The following is a 17,069-nucleotide window of genomic DNA, read 5'->3' as shown; positions in this document are numbered from 1 at the left end:
TGAGGCAGCATCCCCGGACACCAAACCGGGCATCAGCCCCTACCCGCCGGAGCAAAAAAAATCCACTCCTGGTACCTAAAATTTTCCTCCGCGGCGGGCTGGGGGCCTAATCTTTCTCCGGGCCGGGCGGCAGGCACTTTCTCCGGACACCAAACCAGCGGGAGCGCCCGGGGATGAGGCAGCATGCCCGGGCCGCGGAGGGGAGGAGGCAGCCTCCCCGGGGCGGAACTTAGTCTCCGTAGAATGACGGCGGGCGTGCGTAAAGGGCGCGTCCGGGGATGAGGCAGCATCCCCGGGCCGCGGAGGGGAGGAGGCAGCCTCCCCGGGGCGGAACTTAGTCTCCGTAGAATGACGGCGGGCGTGCGTAAAGGGCGCGTCCGGGGATGAGGCAGCATCCCCGGGCCGCGGAGGGGAGGAGGCAGCCTCCCCGGGGCGGAACTTAGTCTCTGTAGAATGACGGCGGGCGGGCGGGCGTGCGTAAAGGGCGCGTCCGGGGATGAGGCAGCATCCCCGGGCCGCGGAGGGGAGGAGGCAGCCTCCCCGGGGTGGAACTTAGTCTCTGTAGAATGACGGCGGGCGTGCGTAAAGGACGCGTCCGGGGATGAGGCAGCATCCCCGGACACCAAACCGGGCATCAGCCCCTACCCGCCGGAGCAAAAAAAATCCACTCCTGGTACCTAAAATTTTCCTCCGCGGCGGGCTGGGGGCCTAATCTTTCTCCGGGCCGGGCGGCAGGCACTTTCTCCGGACACCAAACCAAGGCGTCGGCCCCTAGCCGCCGGTGCAAAAAAAATCCACTCCTGGTACCTAAAAATTTCCTCCGCGGCGGGCTGGGGGCCTAATCTTTCTCCGGGCCGGGCGGCAGGCACTTTCCCCGGACACCAAACCAAGGCGTCGGCCCCTAACCGCCGGTGCAAAAAAAAATCCACTCCTGGTACCTAAAATTTTCCTATGCGGCGGGCTGGGGACTATAACCTTCTTCTTCCCGCCCCACCACCATCAACGTCGGCCACCACCACCAGACCGCCTCCCCCAGACTTCCAGAAGCGAAGCCGGTCCCCAAGCACCAACCCCGACCGCCACCGAGGCACCCGCCGAAGGCGGGTGCCGAGTTCACCGGCCCCAAGCGACAACCGGTCACCGAGGCACCCGCCGAAGGCGGGTGCCGAGTTCACCGGCCCCAAGCGACAACCGGTCACCGAGGCACCCGCCGAAGGCGGGTGCCGAGTTCACCGGCCCCAAGCGACAACCGGTCACCGAGGCACCCGCCGAAGGCGGGTGCCGAGTTCACCGGCCCCAAGCGACAACCGGTCACCGAGGCACCCGCCGAAGGCGGGTGCCGAGTTCACCGGCCCCAAGCGACAACCGGTCACCGAGGCACCCGCCGAAGGCGGGTGCCGAGTTCACTGGCCCCAAGCGACAGCGGTCACCGAGGCACCCGCCTCTGGCGGGTGCCGAGTTCACCGGCCCCGAGCACCAGCGGTCAGCCACGGAGGGTGCTGGATCATCCATACTTCCATAGCTCCAGAGCTCCAGAGATCCATAGTTCCATAGCTCCATAGCCCCGGAGCTCCATAGCCCCGGAGCTCCATAGCCCCGGAGCTCCATAGCTCCATAGCCCCGGAGCTCCATAGCCCCGGAGCTCCATAGCCCCGGAGCTCCATAGCTCCATAGCCCCGGAGCTCCATAGCTCCATACTTCCATAGCCCCGGAGCTCCATACTTCCATAGCCCCAGAGCTCCATAGCTCCATAGCTCCATAGCCCCGGAGCTCCATAGCTCCATACTTCCATAGCCCCGGAGCTCCATACTTCCATAGCCCCAGAGCTCCATAGCTCCAGACTTCCATAGCTCCATACTTCCATAGCCCCGGAGCTCCATACTTCCATAGCCCCAGAGCTCCATAGCTCCAGACTTCCATAGCTCCATACTTCCATAGCTCCATAGCTCCATACTTCCATAGCTCCAGCCGCGGAGGGTGCTGGCTGGTGGCTCCATAGCTCCATACTTCCATACTTGCAGCCACGGAGTTGGCTAAAATTGCACTAAGTGCGAAAGCCCATTCATTTACAACGGCGTGTCCGCCAGGCGGCGACATTTCCCCGTTACCGGTGGCTGCGCGGCGGGTGAGTGACAGAGCTTATCCGAGCGGCTGGAACTCTGCGCCGGCGTGGTCGAGCGTGAGGCCTCGGCCCTTTGGCTGCCTGGTACCTAAAACACTTCCATTGATCCAGCCACGGAGGGTGCTGGCTGGTGGCTCCATACCTCCATAGCTCCATACCTCCAGAGCTCCAGAGCTCCATAGCACCAGAGCTCCATAGCTCCATAGCACCAGAGCTCCATAGCACCAGAGCTCCATAGCTCCATAGCACCAGAGCTCCATAGCTCCATAGCACCAGAGCTCCATAGCTCCATAGCACCAGAGCTCCATAGCACCAGAGCTCCATAGCACCAGAGCTCCATAGCTCCAGGGCTCCAGGGCTCCATAGCTCCATACCTCCAGAGCTCCATAGCTCCATACTTCCAGAGCTCCATAGCTCCATAGCTCCATACTTCCATGGCACCAGAGCTCCATACTTCCATAGCACCAGAGCTCCATACCTCCAGAGCTCCATAGCTCCAGCCTGGGTGGCTGGTGGCTCCATAGCTCCATACTTCCATAGCTCCAGTCAGAGAGTTGGCTAAAATTGCACTAAGTGCGAAAGCCCATTCATTTACAACGGCGTGTCCGCCAGGCGGCGACATTTCCCCGTTACCGGTGGCTGCGCGGCGGGTGAGTGACAGAGCTCATCCGAGCGGCTGGAACTCTGCGCCGGCGTGGTCGAGCGTGAGGCCCCGGCCCTTTGGCTGCCTGGTACCTAAAACACTTCCATTGATCCAGCCACGGAGGGTGCTGGCTGGTGGCTCCATACCTCCATAGCTCCATAGCACCAGAGCTCCATAGCTCCATAGCACCAGAGCTCCATAGCTCCATAGCACCAGAGCTCCATAGCTCCATAGCACCAGAGCTCCATAGCTCCATAGCACCAGAGCTCCATAGCTCCATAGCACCAGAGCTCCATAGCTCCATAGCACCAGAGCTCCATAGCTCCATAGCACCAGAGCTCCATAGCTCCATGGCTTCAGAGCTCCATAGCTCCATAGCACCAGAGCTCCATAGCTCCATAGCTCCATACCTCCAGAGCTCCATACCTCCAGAGCTCCATACCTCCAGAGCTCCAGAGCTCCATAGCACCAGAGCTCCATGGCTTCAGAGCTCCATAGCACCATAGCTCCATACTTCCAGAGCTCCAGGGCTCCATAGCTCCATACCTCCAGAGCTCCATAGCTCCATAGCACCAGGGCTCCATAGCTCCAGGGCTCCATAGCTCCAGAGCTCCATAGCTCCATAGCTCCATACTTCCATAGCTCCATAGCTCCATACTTCCATGGCACCAGAGCTCCATACTTCCATAGCACCAGAGCTCCATACCTCCAGAGCTCCATAGCTCCAGCCTGGGTGGCTGGTGGCTCCATAGCTCCATACTTCCATAGCTCTAAGTCAGAGAGTTGGCGAAAATTGCACTAAGTGCGAAAGCCCATTCATTTACAACGGCGTGTCCACAAGGCGGCGACATTTCCCCGTTACCGGTGGCTGCGCGGCGGGAGAGTGGCAGAGCTCATCCGAGCGGCTGGAACTCTGCGCCGGCGTGGTCGAGCGGCTGGCCTCGGTAGTTGAGGTACCAGGGGTGGGGCAGGGAGCTCCAGGCGGGTCTTGTGAGAGAGTGAAGCCGAGCGGCTGGAACTCTCGGCCGGCCTGGTCGAGCGGCTGGCCTCGGTAGTTGAGGTACCAGGGGCGGGCTGGGGAGCTCCAGGCGGGGCTTGTGAGAGAGTGAAGCCGAGCGGCTGGAACTCTGGGCCGGCGTGGTTGAGCCACGGAGGGTGCTGGCTGGTGGCTCCATAGCTCCATAGCTCCAGAGCTCCATACTTCCATAGCTCCATAGCTCCATACTTCCATAGCTCCAGACTTCCATAGCTCCATAGCTCCATAGCTCCATAGCTCCATAGCTCCATAGCTCCAGAGCTCCATAACTCCATACTTCCATAGATCCATAGCTCCATACTTCCATAGCTCCAGAGCTCCAGCCTGGCTGGTGGCTCCATAGCTCCATACTTGCAGCCACGGAGCTGGCGAAAATTGCACTAAGTGCGAAAGCCCATTCATTTACAAGGGCGTGTCCACAAGGCGGCGACATTTCCCCGTTACCGGTGGCTGCTTAGCGGGAGAGTGGCAGAGCTTATCCGAGCGGCTGGAACTCTGCGCCGGCGTGGTCGAGCGGCTGGCCTCGGTAGTTGAGGTACCAGGGGCGGGCTGGGGAGCTCCAGGCGGGGCTTGTGAGAGAGTGAAGCCGAGCGGCTGGAACTCTGGGCCGGCCTGGTCGAGCGGCTGGCCTCGGTAGTTGAGGTACCAGGGGCGGGCTGGGGAGCTCCAGGCGGGGCTTGTGAGAGAGTGTAGCCGAGCGGCTGGAACTCTGGGCCGGCGTGGTTGAGCAGCATGCCCGCGGAGGTGGCTCTTCCATAGGCACGGAGGGTGCTGGAGCTCCACACTTCCCTAGGCACGGAGGGTGCTGGAGCTCCACACTTCCATAGGCACGGAGGGTGCTGGAGCTCCACACTTCCATAGGCACGGAGGGTGCTGGAGCTCCACACTTCCATAGGCACGGAGGGTGCTGGAGCTCCACACTTCCATAGGCAGGGAGGGTGCTGGAGCTCCACACTTCCATAGGCAGGGAGGGGGCTGGAGCTCCACACTTCCATAGGCAGGGAGGGTGCTGGAGCTCCACACTTCCATAGGCAGGGAGGGTGCTGGAGCTCCACACTTCCATAGGCACGGAGGGTGCTGGAGCTCCACACTTCCATAGGCAGGGAGGGTGCTGGAGCTCCACACTTCCATAGGCAGGGAGGGTGCTGGAGCTCCACACTTCCATAGGCAGGGAGGGTGCTGGAGCTCCACACTTCCATAGGCAGGGAGGGTGCTGGAGCTCCACACTTCCATAGGCAGGGAGGGTGCTGGAGCTCCACACTTCCATAGGCAGGGAGGGTGCTGGCACATCCACACTTCCAGCCACGGAGCATGCTGGCACTTCCACCTTGCTTGCTAAGTCGGCGTGATCTTGCCCAAAAAGTCCCTCCTCACCTCCAGCTGGAAGTGGAAAAAAATCCTCCACCTGCTTGGCCGAGGTTCTGGAAGCCAGCAGCTCGCAGAATGTTGCCAAAGTTTCACTGGAAGGAAAAGAAAAGAGAAGACCGAGTGCGCATTTCACCTACCGCCGAATGTCCACAAGAGGGAAGTGTCACTCCGTCGCAGAATCTGCGCCGACGCACTCGGCACCCTTCGAATTTATGGTGCCGGTGCGGGTGTTCTGGGTGCAAAAAGGCCGCCCAAGTGGTAGAAAAAAATCAGACTCCGTCTCTTAGGTCGAAATTAATGCCAAGTTTTGAAATGCGCTGGCAGGGGTGGACCAGGGCCCGTTAGAAGTGCTTAGCCGAGGTCCTGGAAGCCTAACCCGGCGTGATCTTGTGCAAAAAGCCGCTGCTGAGCTCCAGCTGGAAGTGTAAAAAGAACCGGGCTGGATCAAAAAAAGAACCGGGCGGCCCGTTAAAATTGCTTAGCCGAGGTCCTGGAACCCTAACCCGGCGTGATCTTGTGCAAAAAGCCGCTGCTGAGCTCCAGCTGGAAGTGTAAAAAGAACCGGGCTGGTTCAAAAAAAGAACCGGGCGACCCGTTAGAAGTGCTTAGCCGAGGTCCTGGAAGCCTAACCCGGCGTGATCTTGTGCAAAAAGCCGCTGCTGAGCTCCAGCTGGAAGTGGAAAAAGAACCGGGCTGGATCAAAAAAGAACCGGGCGACCCGTTAAAATTGCTTAGCCGAGGTCCTGGAAGCCTAACACGGCGTGATCTTGTGCAAAAAGCCGCTCCCGAGCTCCAGCTGGAAGTGTAAAAAGAACCAGGCTGGATAAAAAAAAGAACCGGGCTGGATCAAAAAAGAACCGGGCGACCCGTTAAAATTGCTTAGCCGAGGTCCTGGAAGCCTAACACGGCGTGATCTTGTGCAAAAAGCCGCTCCCGAGCTCCAGCTGGAAGTGTAAAAAGAACCGGGCTGGATAAAAAAAAGAACCGGGCGGCCCGTTAAAATTGCTTAGCCGAGGTCCTGGAAGCCTAACCCGGCGTGATCTTGTGCAAAAAGCCGCTCCCGAGCTCCAGCTGGAAGTGTAAAAAGAACCGGGCTGGATAAAAAAAAGAACCGGGCGGCCCGTTAAAATTGCTTAGCCGAGGTCCTGGAAGCCTAACCCGGCGTGATCTTGTGCAAAAAGCCGCTCCCGAGCTCCAGCTGGAAGTGTAAAAAGAACCAGGCTGGATAAAAAAAAGAACCGGGCTGGATCAAAAAAGAACCGGGCGACCCGTTAAAATTGCTTAGCCGAGGTCCTGGAAGCCTAACACGGCGTGATCTTGTGCAAAAAGCCGCTCCCGAGCTCCAGCTGGAAGTGTAAAAAGAACCGGGCTGGATAAAAAAAGAACCGGGCTGGATCAAAAAAAGAACCGGGCGACCCGTTAAAATTGCTTAGCCGAGGTCCTGGAAGCCTAACACGGCGTGTTCTTGTGCAAAAAGCCGCTCCCGAGCTCCAGCTGGAAGTGTAAAAAGAACCAGGCTGGATAAAAAAAAGAACCGGGCTGGATCAAAAAAGAACCGGGCGACCCGTTAAAATTGCTTAGCCGAGGTCCTGGAAGCCTAACACGGCGTGATCTTGTGCAAAAAGCCGCTCCCGAGCTCCAGCTGGAAGTGTAAAAAGAACCAGGCTGGATAAAAAAAAGAACCGGGCTGGATCAAAAAAGAACCGGGCGACCCGTTAAAATTGCTTAGCCGAGGTCCTGGAAGCCTAACACGGCGTGTTCTTGTGCAAAAAGCCGCTCCCGAGCTCCAGCTGGAAGTGTAAAAAGAACCAGGCTGGATAAAAAAAAGAACCGGGCTGGATCAAAAAAGAACCGGGCGACCCGTTAAAATTGCTTAGCCGAGGTCCTGGAAGCCTAACACGGCGTGATCTTGTGCAAAAAGCCGCTCCCGAGCTCCAGCTGGAAGTGTAAAAAGAACCGGGCTGGATAAAAAAAGAACCGGGCTGGATAAAAAAAAGAACCGGGCGACCCGTTAAAATTGCTTAGCCGAGGTCCTGGAAGCCTAACACGCCGTGTTCTTGTGCAAAAAGCCGCTCCCGAGCTCCAGCTGGAAGTGTAAAAAGAACCAGGCTGGATAAAAAAAAGAACCGGGCTGGATCAAAAAAGAACCGGGCGACCCGTTAAAATTGCTTAGCCGAGGTCCTGGAAGCCTAACACGGCGTGATCTTGTGCAAAAAGCCGCTCCCGAGCTCCAGCTGGAAGTGTAAAAAGAACCAGGCTGGATAAAAAAAAGAACCGGGCTGGATCAAAAAAGAACCGGGCGACCCGTTAAAATTGCTTAGCCGAGGTCCTGGAAGCCTAACACGGCGTGTTCTTGTGCAAAAAGCCGCTCCCGAGCTCCAGCTGGAAGTGTAAAAAGAACCAGGCTGGATAAAAAAAAGAACCGGGCTGGATCAAAAAAGAACCGGGCGACCCGTTAAAATTGCTTAGCCGAGGTCCTGGAAGCCTAACACGGCGTGATCTTGTGCAAAAAGCCGCTCCCGAGCTCCAGCTGGAAGTGTAAAAAGAACCGGGCTGGATAAAAAAAAGAACCGGGCTGGTTCAAAAAAGAACCGGGCGACCCGTTAAAATTGCTTCGCCGAGGTCCTGGAAGCCTAACCCGGCGTGATCTTGCCCGAAAGTCGGCCTCTATACTTCCATTTTAGGTACCAGGGGCTCATAGTGTACTGGTCCCCCTAGTCAGTGTACTCATCCAGTTACCCCCCGTTTTCCAAAACACCATCGGCACGTATAAGGGGGGGACTCCTGAGAGAGATGAGGTATATGGCAGCGCAACACCAATCCGCTCCGCGCTGGTTCCCATGTCGGCTACGGATGAATAAAACCAGCCTGTCCCCCCTGGAGCTCACGAGACACGGAATTTTTTCTAAGTGCCAACGGCTCTTCCGAGCAAACGTGTCCGCTCCGGCTGGTTCCCCCGTCGGCCTCGAATGACGAAAAATGCCGGTCTCCGCCCGGAGCTCATGACAAACGAAAAATTTTCTAAGTGCCAACGGCACTAGCGAGCGAATGTGTCCGCTCGGCGCTGGTTCCCGGGTCGAACCCGGAAGACGAAAAACGCCGGTCCTCGCCCGGAGCTCATGACAAACGAAAAATTTTCTAAGTGCCAACGGCACTAGCGAGCGAATGTGTCCGCTCGGCGCTGGTTCCCGGGTCGAACCCGGAAGACGGAAAACGCCGGTCTCCGCCCGGAGCTCATGACAAACGAAAAATTTTCTAAGTGCCAACGGCACTAGCGAGCGAATGTGTCCGCTCGGCGCTGGTTCCCGGGTCGGACCCGGAAGACGAAAAACGCCGGTCTCCGCCCGGAGCTCATGACAAACGAAAAATTTTCTAAGTGCCAACGGCACTAGCGAGCGAATGTGTCCGCTCGGCGCTGGTTCCCGGGTCGAACCCGGAAGACGAAAAACGCCGGTCTCCGCCCGGAGCTCATGACAAACGAAAAATTTTCTAAGTGCCAACGGCACTAGCGAGCGAATGTGTCCGCTCGGCGCTGGTTCCCGGGTCGGACCCGGAAGACGAAAAACGCCGGTCTCCGCCCGGAGCTCATGACAAACGAAAAATTTTCTAAGTGCCAACGGCACTAGCGAGCGAATGTGTCCGCTCGGCGCTGGTTCCCGGGTCGAACCCGGAAGACGAAAAACGCCGGTCTCCGCCCGGAGCTCATGACAAACGAAAAATTTTCTAAGTGCCAACGGCACTAGCGAGCGAATGTGTCCGCTCGGCGCTGGTTCCCGGGTCGGACCCGGAAGACGAAAAACGCCGGTCTCCGCCCGGAGCTCATGACAAACGAAAAATTTTCTAAGTGCCAACGGCACTAGCGAGCGAATGTGTCCGCTCGGCGCTGGTTCCCGGGTCGAACCCGGAAGACGAAAAACGCCGGTCTCCGCCCGGAGCTCATGACAAACGAAAAATTTTCTAAGTGCCAACGGCACTAGCGAGCGAATGTGTCCGCTCGGCGCTGGTTCCCGGGTCGAACCCGGAAGACGAAAAACGCCGGTCTCCGCCCGGAGCTCATGACAAACGAAAAATTTTCTAAGTGCCAACGGCACTAGCGAGCGAATGTGTCCGCTCGGCGCTGGTTCCCGGGTCGGACCCGGAAGACGAAAAACGCCGGTCCTCGCCTGGAGGTCCCAGCAAAATCGGCGAAAAAACGACTAAGTGTCAACTTTCGAAAAAACGGCTAAGTGTCGACTTTCGAAAAAACGGCTAAGTGTCAACTTTCGAAAAAACGGCTAAGTGTCAACTTTCGAAAAAACGACTAAGTGCCCACGGCTCTGCGGGGCTTGTGAGTCCGCCCCGCGCCGGTTCGGCGGTCGGCCTCAAAAAGCAAAAAATCAGCCTCTCTCCCTGGAGCTCACCAAAAATTTGTCGAAATTTTTCTAAGTTCTCCTCGAGGTACCAGGGGGTGAGGTACCCGGGCTAAGGTGCAGTACCTTTTTTGGTCTTCAGGTGCGCCAGAGTACAATGAAATGGTCCCAGTAGTCAGTGTACTCATCGACTTTCCCCCCGTTTTCCAAAGCACCTCGTTTACGAGTATGGAGGAGATGGTGCTGGTCTCCCCACGGCGTCGGACACGCCGTCCTCGACAGCACAAGGTCGGATAGAAGACCTGGAAAGCGCCGTGGCACGCGCTGGAGGTGGGCACTTTGGCGAAAAAACGACTAAGTGTCAACTTTCGAAAAAACGACTAAGTGTCAACTTTCGAAAAAACGGCTAAGTGTCAACTTTCGAAAAAACGACTAAGTGTCACCTCTCTGAAAAAATGGCAAAGTGTCGCCTCTCTGAAAATTTTCTAAGTGCCCACGGCTCTGCGGGCTCGTGCATCCGAGCCGCGCCGGTTCTGCAACCGGCCTAGAATGACGAAAAATAACGGTCTCCTCCTGGAGCTCACAGCCAATTGTGGCGAAAAAGTGGCAAAGTGCCCACGGCTCTGCGGGCTCGTGCATCCGACCCGCGCCGGTTCTGCAGCCGGCCTAGAATGACGAAAAATAACGGTCTCCTCCTGGAGCTCACAGCCAACTTGGCAAAAAGTTTCTAAGTGCCCACGGCCCTGCCGAGCTTTGGCGTCCGCCCAGCGCCGGTTCCGCAGTCGGCCTCCAATGACGAAAAATAACGGTCTCCTCCTGGAGCTCACAGCCAACTTGGCAAAAAGTTTCTAAGTGCCCACGGCCCTGCCGAGCTTTGGCGTCCGCCCAGCGCCGGTTCCGCAGTCGGCCTCGAATGACGAAAAATAACGGTCTCCTCCTGGAGCTCACAGCCAACTTGGCAAAAAGTTTCTAAGTGCCCACGGCCCTGCCGAGCTTTGGCGTCCGCCCAGCGCCGGTTCCGCAGTCGGCCTCGAATGACGAAAAATAACGGTCTCCTCCTGGAGCTCACAGCCAACTTGGCAAAAAGTTTCTAAGTGCCCACGGCCCTGCCGAGCTTTGGCGTCCGCCCAGCGCCGGTTCCGCAGTCGGCCTCGAATGACGAAAAATAACGGTCTCCTCCTGGAGCTCACAGCCAACTTGGCAAAAAGTTTCTAAGTGCCCACGGCCCTGCCGAGCTTTGGCGTCCGCTCAGCGCCGGTTCCGCAGTCGGCCTCGAATGACGAAAAATAACGGTCTCCTCCTGGAGCTCACAGCCAACTTGGCAAAAAGTTTCTAAGTGCCCACGGCCCTGCCGAGCTTTGGCGTCCGCCCAGCGCCGGTTCCGCAGTCGGCCTCCAATGACGAAAAATAACGGTCTCCTCCTGGAGCTCACAGCCAACTTGGCAAAAAGTTTCTAAGTGCCCACGGCCCTGCCGAGCTTTGGCGTCCGCTCAGCGCCGGTTCCGCAGTCGGCCTCGAATGACGAAAAATAACGGTCTCCTCCTGGAGCTCACAGCCAAATTGGCAAAAAGTTTCTAAGTGCCCACGGCCCTGCCGAGCTTTGGCGTCCGCCCAGCGCCGGTTCCGCAGTCGGCCTCGAATGACGAAAAATAACGGTCTCCTCCTGGAGCTCACAGCCAACTTGGCAAAAAGTTTCTAAGTGCCCACGGCCCTGCCGAGCTTTGGCGTCCGCTCAGCGCCGGTTCCGCAGTCGGCCTCGAATGACGAAAAATAACGGTCTCCTCCTGGAGCTCACAGCCAACTTGGCAAAAAGTTTCTAAGTGCCCACGGCCCTGCCGAGCTTTGGCGTCCGCTCAGCGCCGGTTCCGCAGTCGGCCTCGAATGACGAAAAATAACGGTCTCCTCCTGGAGCTCACAGCCAACTTGGCAAAAAGTTTCTAAGTGCCCACGGCCCTGCCGAGCTTTGGCGTCCGCTCAGCGCCGGTTCCGCAGTCGGCCTCGAATGACGAAAAATGACGGTCTCCTCCTGGAGCTCACAGCCAACTTGGCAAAAAGTTTCTAAGTGCCCACGGCCCTGCCGAGCTTTGGCGTCCGCCCAGCGCCGGTTCCGCAGTCGGCCTCGAATGACGAAAAATGACGGTCTCCTCCTGGAGCTCACAGCCAACTTGGCAAAAAGTTTCTAAGTGCCCACGGCCCTGCCGAGCTTTGGCGTCCGCCCAGCGCCGGTTCCGCAGTCGGCCTCGAATGACGAAAAATGACGGTCTCCTCCTGGAGCTCACAGCCAACTTGGCAAAAAGTTTCTAAGTGCCCACGGCCCTGCCGAGCTTTGGCGTCCGCCCAGCGCCGGTTCCGCAGTCGGCCTCGAATGACGAAAAATGACGGTCTCCTCCTGGAGCTCACAGCCAACTTGGCAAAAAGTTTCTAAGTGCCCACGGCCCTGCCGAGCTTTGGCGTCCGCCCAGCGCCGGTTCCGCAGTCGGCCTCGAATGACGAAAAATGACGGTCTCCTCCTGGAGCTCACAGCCAACTTGGCAAAAAGTTTCTAAGTGTCACATCTCTGAAAAAACGGCTAAGTGTCGACTTTCGAAAAAACGGCAAAGTGTCACATCTCTGAAAAAACGGCTAAGTGTCGACTTTCGAAAAAACGGCTAAGTGTCAACTTTCGAAAAAACGGCTAAGTGTCGCCTCTCTGAAAAAACGGCAAAGTGTCAACTTTCGAAAAAACGACAGAGTGTCGCCTCTCTGAAAAAACGACTAAGTGTCGACTCTGAGAAAATGGCAAAGTGCCCACGGCTCTGCGGGCTCGTGCATCCGACCCGCGCCGGTTCCCCAGCCGGCCTGAAATAAGGCAAAACCAGCCTCTCCGCCTGGAGCTCAGAGCCAACTTGGCGAATATTTTCTAAGTGCCCACGGCTCTGCGTGGCTACGGCGTCTGCCCAGCGCCGGTTCCTGGGTCGAACCCCGAGGACGAGGAATGCCGGTCTCCGCCTGGAGGTCCCAGCTTAATCGGCGAAAATTTTCTAAGTGCCCACGGCTCTACCGGGCTCGTGCATCCGACCCGCGCCGGTTCCCCAGCCGGCCTGAAATAAGGCAAAACCAGGCTCTCCCCCTGGAGCTCAGAGCCAATTGTGGCGAAAAAACGACTAAGTGTCAACTTTCGAAAAAACGACTAAGTGTCAACTTTCCAAAAAAACGGCTAAGTGTCGACTTTCGAAAAAACGGCTAAGTGTCAACTTTCGAAAAAACGACTAAGTGTCGCCTCTGAAAAAACGACTAAGTGTCGCCTCTCTGAAAAAACGACTAAGTGCCCACGGCTCTGCGGGGCTTGTGAGTCCGCCCCGCGCCGGTTCGGCGGTCGGCCTCAAAAAGCGAAAAATCAGCCTCTCTCCCTGGAGCTCACCAAAAATTTGTCGAAATTTTTCTAAGTTCTCCTCGAGGTACCAGGGGATGAGGTACCCGGGCTAAGGTGCAGTACCTTTTTTGGTCTTCAGGTGCGCCAGAGTACAATGAAATGGTCCCAGTAGTCAGTGTACTCATCGACTTTCCCCCCGTTTTCCAAAGCACCCCGTTTACGAGTATGGAGGAGATGGTGCTGGTCTCCCCACGGCGTCGGACACGCCGTCCTCGACAGCACAAGGTCGGATAGAAGACCTGAAAAGCGCCGTGGCATGCGCTGGAGGTGTCACTGTGGCGAAAAAGTGACTAAGTGTCAACTTTCGAAAAAACGGCTAAGTGTCAACTTTCGAAAAAACGGCTAAGTGTCAACTTTCGAAAAAACGGCTAAGTGTCAACTTTCGAAAAAACGGCTAAGTGTCACCTCTCTGAAAAAACGGCAAAGTGTCAACTTTCGAAAAAACGACTAAGTGTCAACTTTCGAAAAAACGACTAAGTGTCACCTCTCTGAAAAAATGGCAAAGTGTCAACTGCGAATGTGGTGGTGCATGGAAGGAAGTGGAGGACGGCCGCCTCCTTAAACACAGGCCGAAGAGGAGCGTCAGGGCCGGCTCCTCAAACACGGACCGAGTGTCGCCCTTAACACAGACCAAGGGGAGGACGGCCGCCTCCTTAAACACAGGCCGGAGAGGAGCGTCAGGGCCAGGCTCCTTAAACATGGACCGAGTGTCGCCCTTAACACAGACCAAGGGGAGGACGGCCGCCTCCTTAAACACAGGCCGGAGAGGAGCGTCAGGGCCAGGCTCCTCAAACATGGACCGAGTGTCGCCCTTAACACAGACCAAGGGGAGGACGGCCGCCTCCTTAAACACAGGCCGGAGAGGAGCGTCAGGGCCAGGCTCCTCAAACATGGACAGAGTGTCGCCCTTAACACAGACCAAGGGGAGGACGGCCGCCTCCTTAAACACAGGCCGGAGAGGAGCGTCAGGGCCAGGCTCCTCAAACATGGACAGAGTGTCGCCCTTAACACAGACCAAGGGGAGGACGGCCGCCTCCTTAAACACAGGCCGGAGAGGAGCGTCAGGGCCAGGCTCCTCAAACATGGACAGAGTGTCGCCCTTAACACAGACCAAGGGGAGGACGGCCGCCTCCTTAAACACAGGCTGGAGAGGAGCGTCAGGGCCAGGCTCCTTAAACATGGACCGAGTGTCGCCCTTAACACAGACCAAGGGGAGGACGGCCGCCTCCTTAAAGACAGGCCGAACCGGAGCGCGAGTGTCGCTCCTTAAACACGGACCGAGTGGAGGACGGCCGCCTCCTTAAACACAGGCCGAACAAAATGACACAAAGTGTCAACTGCGAATATTGTCCATCCAAGGAAGGAGCGTGATGCCCGGCCGGCTCCTTAAACACAGGCCGAGAGTCGCCCCGGACGGTCTGCCTCGCGGCGCCCGCCCGCTCGGATAAAATGACACAAAGTGTCAACTACGAATGTTGTCCATCCAAGGAAGGAGCGTGATGCCCGGCCGGCTCCTTAAACACAGGCCGAGAGTCGCCCCGGACGGTCCGCCTCGCGGCGCCCGCCCGCTCGGATAAAATGACACAAAGTGTCAACTACGAATGTTGTCCATCCAAGGAAGGAGCGTGATGCCCGGCCGGCTCCTTAAACACAGGCCGAGAGTCGCCCCGGACGGTCCGCCTCGCGGCGCCCGTCTGCTCGGATAAAATGACACAAAGTGTCAACTACGAATGTTGTCCATCCAAGGAGGGAGCGTGATGCCCGGCCGGCTCCGAAAACACAGGCCGAGAGTCGCCCCGGACGGTCCGCCTCGCGGCGCCCGCCCGCTCGGATAAAATGACACAAAGTGTCAACTACGAATGTTGTCCATCCAAGGAGGGAGCGTGATGCCCGGCCGGCTCCGAAAACACAAGCCGAGAGTCGCCCCGGACGGTCCGCCTCGCGGCGCCCGTCTGCTCGGATAAAATGACACAAAGTGTCAACTGCGAATGTTGTCCATCCAAGGAAGGAGCGTGATGCCCGGCCGGCTCCTTAAACACAGGCCGAGAGTCGCCCCGGACGGTCCGCCTCGCGGCGCCCGCCCGCTCGGATAAAATGACACAAAGTGTCAACTACGAATGTTGTCCATCCAAGGAGGGAGCGTGAGGCCCGGCCGGCTCCGAAAACACAGGCCGAGAGTCGCCCCGGACGGTCCGCCTCTCGAGGCGCCCGCCCGCTCGGATAAAATGACACAAAGTGTCAACTACGAATGTTGTCCATCCAAGGAGGGAGCGTGATGCCCGGCCGGCTCCGAAAACACAGGCCGAGAGTCGCCCCGGACGGTCCGCCTCGCGGCGCCCGTCTGCTCGGATAAAATGACACAAAGTGTCAACTGCGAATGTTGTCCATCCAAGGAAGGAGCGTGATGCCCGGCCGGCTCCTTAAACACAGGCCGAGAGTCGCCCCGGACGGTCCGCCTCGCGGCGCCCGCCCGCTCGGATAAAATGACACAAAGTGTCAACTACGAATGTTGTCCATCCAAGGAGGGAGCGTGAGGCCCGGCCGGCTCCGAAAACACAGGCCGAGAGTCGCCCCGGACGGTCCGCCTCTCGAGGCGCCCGCCCGCTCGGATAAAATGACACAAAGTGTCAACTACGAATGTTGTCCATCCAAGGAGGGAGCGTGATGCCCGGCCGGCTCCGAAAACACAGGCCGAGAGTCGCCCCGGACGGTCCGCCTCGCGGCGCCCGTCTGCTCGGATAAAATGACACAAAGTGTCAACTACGAATGTTGTCCATCCAAGGAGGGAGCGTGAGGCCCGGCCGGCTCCGAAAACACAGGCCGAGAGTCGCCCCGGACGGTCCGCCTCTCGAGGCGCCCGCCCGCTCGGATAAAATGACACAAAGTGTCAACTACGAATGTTGTCCATCCAAGGAGGGAGCGTGATGCCCGGCCGGCTCCGAAAACACAGGCCGAGATTCGACCCCGGACGGGCCGTCTTCTCCCGGCGCCCGCCCGCGTACGCCCCCCATCCCCGGTCGCCCGTCTGCTCCCGGCGGGCCTCCGAGTACCCCCTCACCCAACTGACCGACTGGCACTCATGACCCGCCTTGGTAGGGCCTCCATCGGCCTCGGCTCGTCCGACGTCGGGTGGACGGTTCCTACCCACTGCGGGTCGCACTCTAGCGCCCCGGCCGCCGCGTGAGCGTGCGCTCCCCGCGCCGCCCCGCAGGCCCCGGCGCGACCGTACTGCGGCGAGACCGAGACGACCCGGTTTGGCATCCATCCCACCTAGCCACGATCCACGGAGGCCGAGCGAGCGGCTGAGTGTCGGGCGCCGCGCGTGCGAGCGTCCGCCGGCCGCGCCGGTCCTTCCGCGAATGTCGTTTCTCAAACCCTCCGGCTTGATAGCGGCGGCACCACGGGAAGCCGTCCACACACACCGTCCGACCTCTATCCGAAAAGCCTTCCCGACCAACCGCGGTCGCGGGGGCGTCTGTCGCTCCGCATCGGGGGGGCGTATGGCTTCCGCGCTACGCGCTGCGGGCTCGGGGGGGCCGCAACGGCTGAGTCTGACTCGGCCGGGGCGCAGCTTCCCTCCCGGCAGTCAGCAATAGTGCCGATCGCGCCTGCCACCAGCCCCCTCCCCGACGGGTTCGTCGGCGCCGGCTGGCCGCCGTCCGCCTTCGTTCCCCGAGGGTTCCCAACCAGCGCCGATCCAACTCCGCATCCTGGCCGCACGCAGTGCGTGCCTCGCGCGGGTAAGTCGCCGGCGCAGCGCCGCAGCTCCCGACCCCCGCGTACGGGAATAGTTGAGGGCCTCAGCGGGCCGCACCGACCGAGTCCGACTCGGGCCGGGGCGCAGATTCCCGCTTGGGTGACCGAACGTTCTCTGCTCGGGCCGGAGGGCCGACGCCCTTCCCCCCCGTAGTCCCCCACGGACCCCCTCCGAGGCCACTTCGCACGGCTCATCCTCGGCTCCCTACCAATGCTTAATCGATGGGGCCGCCCGGCCGGATTCGCGCCCCCCTGTCCACCGTGAGTCTCCCCAGACTAACCCGAGTTACCGCCCAGCTCGCCTAACCTTGCACTCGCTCTGCCAAACGGTCGTGTAGTCGGCGTGGCCGTCCTACGGGTCGCCCTCCGGCCCCAAACGCGCG

The sequence above is a fragment of the Syngnathus leptorhynchus genome, chromosome 4, assembly GCF_054491065.1.
Source record: "Syngnathus leptorhynchus isolate UIUO chromosome 4, UIUO_Slep, whole genome shotgun sequence".
In the NCBI taxonomy this organism is placed as follows: Eukaryota; Metazoa; Chordata; class Actinopteri; order Syngnathiformes; family Syngnathidae; genus Syngnathus; species Syngnathus leptorhynchus.
The sequence above is the reverse complement of the archived record's forward strand: the minus strand, read 5'-3'. Positions refer to the sequence as shown.